The 5,179-nt window shown below is 40.4% G+C and overlaps 1 pseudogene; it reads right to left on the bottom strand.

Moving 5' to 3' along the window:
* Positions 1-378: 378 nt before the first annotated feature.
* The window catches only part of LOC105550930, a 56,981-nt pseudogene continuing 52,180 nt past the window's right edge, over positions 379-5,179 (bottom strand).

Here is a 5,179-nt window from a genome sequence, read left to right as displayed (position 1 = left end):
ATGAAGAGCCTCCCTACATATTTGCACTCATGCCTTCCACGTTAGTAAATGACTTTCACTTAGTGCTATGACATCTCTTCTCTGGAACTCTCTCGGTTCTCACCTCGTGATGAATAGTTTCAGTTAACATTCTTTCCTTTACTTATCTTAGTAATTTACAGAGGAGAATTTGCTCTCTCTGTTGTTACAAGTACAGGTAGCTTCATATTTTATACAATCCATTAGAAAATGGTGCCGAAAAGGAGGATCTCTGACCAGATAAAAAAGAGGGTCTCTGGTCTCTGACTAGATAAAGGTAGTTCCGCTAATCCTTCTTGACCACAGATAATACTTTTCGTGAGCATCCACATCTTTTTAATAAGAAGGTAGGATCCAGGGTTAGTTTTTGTAGCCTTGGCTGGCCCGTCGGCCTCTGGCATGCTGGTACTTCCCGGCCTTGGAGCGGATGTAGGGTTTGGTGTGGCTGTGCGGGGTTCCCGGGGCCTTGCCGAAATGCCGGTACACCTCTCCACCCCTGTGAGGACCTGAGAGCAGGACGCTGCCGCGGCCCCTGGGGAAGTCCAGGGCCAACTGGTCGAAAGTGAGGTTCTTGCCCCCTGCCCTGAGGATGTGGCTGCGGCCCGGCTGGTCACGCGCAGGGCACACGCCTTCAGTTTGGGCACCTCCTGAACCCGCACCGTCATCTGTTGTGGTTCCCACAACCACGGCCTTTTTGTTTTCCCGGCCAGGAAGCTTCATCTTCCGGATCATCTGGGAAAGGGACAGAGGTGGCCGGTTGGTGCACTCATAAACAACCTCTTCAGCACTGTTACTTTTTTAAAAGTGCCCTAAATATCCTTATCAGAGGGGTATTCTTACTTTCACTTTCTCTCTTTTTTTCCCCCTCAGGGCCTTCTTGCCCTCTATTTAAATCTTTCTTCTAAAGCTTCTCTTCCAGTCCTAGGACCCCCAATTCTTTGTCTCCCTTGACTTCCAAGGGAACATTATTTTTAACAATTCTTAATTATGCAAAGAATTTTATTTCTTCACTTTCTTAACTATTCCAATTCTAACTAAGCTCTAGGGCCTACCTACATTTAACTAAATGAAACTAAACAACAAAACCATCATTTATATGGCTGTCCTATGTTATGGAAGCAAGCTTGAGTCATCTTTTTTTAATAGGAATTTTGTCTTCTTCCTACAAATGCATTGTCACCAAAGAGAGTAATAGAGGGAAGGATTTGGCATAGGGAGAGATGGGCTTGGGATGAATAGAATCAAAATTTCAGAGTTTTAAGGGGTTGGTAATGGGCTTTTGCCCAGAACCATAAAATAAAGAAAAAGAGATGAAGGGAGCTTTTTAGCTGAAGGTGGATAAGTTTTCTATTAGTCATCTGTTGGGAGAGATAGATGGATATTAAAAGGAGAGGACAGTTTACATATATAGAGATTTATAAAGGCCCAAATACAGACACAGGAAAGACAACCCACCTGTTTCTAGCATCCTAGATAGCACATTTGTGTGGAGCCAATAAAAAAAAGTGTACACAAATAAACCCATTCTATTCAGGTGTGTTTTGAAAGAGCCATGTTGACTGGTCTAAGATGTGGAAAAAAAGCCAGGGGTTTTGTTCACAGTAAGTTTAATTCAAAGAAATCCAGTGATGTGCCAAAAGAGCTAACTAGTATCTTAGCCTCCATTAATGCAATTACAGTCTCTTTAATAGTGAAGTGCTGTTCTACAGCACTTACCATGGGGAGTAAATGAAGCATTTCTAGCATGGTAATGAATCTATTGGTAGTACAGTCATTAATGAACTGTGTTTTATTTATTTATTTATTTTTTTGATGGAGTTCCTCTCTTGTTGCTCAGGCTGGAGTGCAACGGCGTGATCTCGGCTCACCACAGCCTCTGCTTCCCAGGTTCAAGTGACGCTCCTGCTTCAGCCTCCTGAATAGCTGGGATTACGGGCGCCTGCCACGACACCTGGCTAATTTTGTATTTTTAGTAGAGACGGGTTTCTCCATGTTGGTCAGGCTGGTCTGGAACTCCCGACGTCAGGTGATCCACCCACCTTTGCCTCCCAAAGTGCTGGGATTACAGGTGTGAGCCACTGTGCCCGGCCCTGTTTTTTTTTTTTTTTGGTTAAGTTTTTATTTGGTCATATTAAGACACAGTAAGGTTTTGCTTCTATAAAGTGAATAATCATTTCCCTTTTGTTTTTTTTTTTTTGTAATTCAAGGGAAAACTTAAGTTTGGTTGGTTAATGTTCCTTTTTCCCCTCTATATAGATGCTCTTAAGAGAATAATTGTAGTTAAAAAAAAAATAAGTAATTACACTTTTGGAAGCCAGAATGATACACTGCAGTTGTGCAGGGAGGATCAGAGGTAGAAACCCCAAGAAGCTACTTCTGGCCTGACTCCCTCTTCCCTTCTTTGCCCAGCTCCTCTAGTTTTGCCTGAGGGATGCAAAGTAAACTACATCAACAAAGGTTCAGGAACCACAACAATTCTGAGGTCACAAATCATCTAGGCCTGCAAGTGGGTGCCCTAGATTGTAGGCATTGATGCCAAGGAAGGAGCCCACCCTCTTAACACCTCATGATCTGTAGGGCGTTGAGAGCAGGGGCTTTGACTCCTTAGTCCCTCCCCTGAAAGGCCTTAGTTAGGAAGGTAGCTGAGTCACCATAGAAAGGTCAAGTATCTGTAACATAGCCAATCCTGAGAGTGAATTCTGATAGACAACCTTTCTTCGAAATATGTTTTATTTTTGTTTTTCTATATTCATATTGTTTTCTATATTTATTTTTGTATATTCTATATTCTATGTTGTGCTTTTCCATATTTTTCTATAAATAAAATGCATACTGACCCAAGGGATTCAAACATCGTGGGTATCAGACTCACATGTCCCTCCCCAGAGATATAGCCTCTGCCTAGAATCCCAAGAGCCCCCTTTAGGCACTGTGTCACCCCTGGGTTTGTTCCTGAGATAGTAAGCTATAGCAGGAGGCCCTGAGAGCCGTGGTTGCTTTGTTGGGAGAATAAGGCAGTAATCTGTAGTCTCACTTCCTCAGTTTAAAATGAAAGGCTTGGCCCAAATGACTCGTAAGTTTCTTTTAAATTTCTACCTTCTGCAAAAATAGCAAAAAGTTTTTAAATTTTCATTTATAATATCCTGGAATACATAGGGCAAGTGAAAAGGCAGTTAATTGACTAATTTGATCACGGTGAAGAGTCAAATTGGAAAATTAGATTCCAAAGTGGATTTTGGGGGGACCTAATTTTCCTAGTTGGCTAACAGTATCAAAATAACTGCTAATTGCCAAATCTCTTCTCCCTTCTCTGTATGCTTAGCCAATATTGCTCTAGTGCATTAAAAAAAAATGCTACCATTGCTCAGTCCACCTGTGCATCTCCTAATAATGAAATAGTGCACTTGTAGACATTTTTTGTTGTTGTTGTTGTTGGAGGTGGGAGACGAGAAGATTTACACATATAGGGACTAGTCATAGCCTATATTTAAGTGTCTAGCTCCAGAACCTGAAGCACAATGTTTTCTCCTAAGTGAAATTTGGGACTATAGGACCAGCTGTAAGCTGAGACCTCCAAAATCAGCATTGGTCAATGGTCCCCAAATTTTGTGGCAAAGGGAATCACCTAGGAATCTTTAATAATACTGATATTTGGTTGCCCCTAACTCTACCAGACATGATGATTTAATTGGTAGGAGATGAGAATAGGAATCATAAAATTTTCCCAAGTGATTCTAATGTGGAACAAAGTTTAGGAACTCCTGAAATTTGGTCAACATCATTGTAAAATGAGCTAGTTTGTTAGGTTGATTTTTTTGCAATGGTTGGGCCTAAGGCAATGTGATCAAGATTGCAGGCACTTGGATCAGACAAGTTGCTTCTTAATCTTGCTCAACCTCTGCTGCTTCTATCTACGTCCACAGACTGGCCAAGTAATTTTGTTTAGTTTCAGCTTTCTTATTTGTATGATAAAGACAAATGTGCCCACCTCATAACATTGTTCTGAAGATGAAATTAGTTTGGAAGGTTTTGGAAAATTGTTGGCATGAAATCTGGCACCCAGAACTTAATACATTCTAGCCATCATTACATTTTGTTAGGATTTTGAACCTATGTTTTATTTTATAGGGAAAAGGTCGCTAGGCACAGTGGCTCATGCTTGTAATCCCAGCACTTTGGGAGGCCGAGACTGGTGGATCAGCCTGACCAACATGAAGAAACCCTGTCTCTACTAAAAATACAAAAAATTAGCTACGTGTGGTGACACATGCCTGTAATCCCAGCTATTCAGGAGGCTGAGACAGGAGAATCACTTGAACCTGGGAAGTGGAGGTTGTGGTGAGCCGAGATCTCGCCATTGCACTCCAGCCTAAGCAACAAGAACGAAACTCCGTTTCAAAAAAAAAAAAAGAAAAGGAAAGGAAAAGGTATTTGAATAAGTCACCTGAGGAAGTTACCATAGGCTTTCCTTTATTTATTTTCTAAAGATTTCGTGATAATTATATTTTTCTTTTATATTACAAAATTAATTTCTGCAAAAGGAAGCAAGATATATACCATTTACCACAACTCTCTTCTTCAACACTCTTTTGTTCTATAAAATGGAAATGAAAGTCCTGTACAATAGCAGTCAGTAGCTAGCATCTAATTTAATTATCTTTATAGCATCTTTCATAAAACTAAGTTAGTAGGTGGCCATGAACAGAGAATTTAGGAAATTTTATTAATCTCCTGGGTGATAATATAGATATTTTTCTTGAATTCATAATGTCTCAGTGGGTTTTTGATTAGATATGCAACTCAAGTCACATGGATGATAACACATTGAGAACTTACGGTTGATATGATCACTCAACATAGACTATGAAGGTCAGCAATTTTATTGCCAATTCCTTATAGCAGCTCTACCTCTAAAATCATATGCATAATGCAACCAACTTACTCTAATGCAAAACATCCACATTCTATTTTCATATGTTATTTTCTTTTGATTTTTAAAATGTACTAAACCAATGTAAAAATCAAATGATGTATGCTTAGCCCACGTTGGGCAAAAATGCAGTTTTTCCGGGTGTTGGGGTCCGCGTGTTTCCTAAACAAAGGAATGAACACACAAGACAACACAAGACAAGACAAACATGGCGGCCGCCTCGAATGGCGC

Source organism: Mandrillus leucophaeus, unplaced genomic scaffold (genome assembly GCF_000951045.1).
Source record: "Mandrillus leucophaeus isolate KB7577 unplaced genomic scaffold, Mleu.le_1.0 Scaffold5, whole genome shotgun sequence".
Taxonomy (NCBI): Eukaryota; Metazoa; Chordata; class Mammalia; order Primates; family Cercopithecidae; genus Mandrillus; species Mandrillus leucophaeus.
This window is presented reverse-complemented; position numbering and strand designations above follow the sequence as displayed.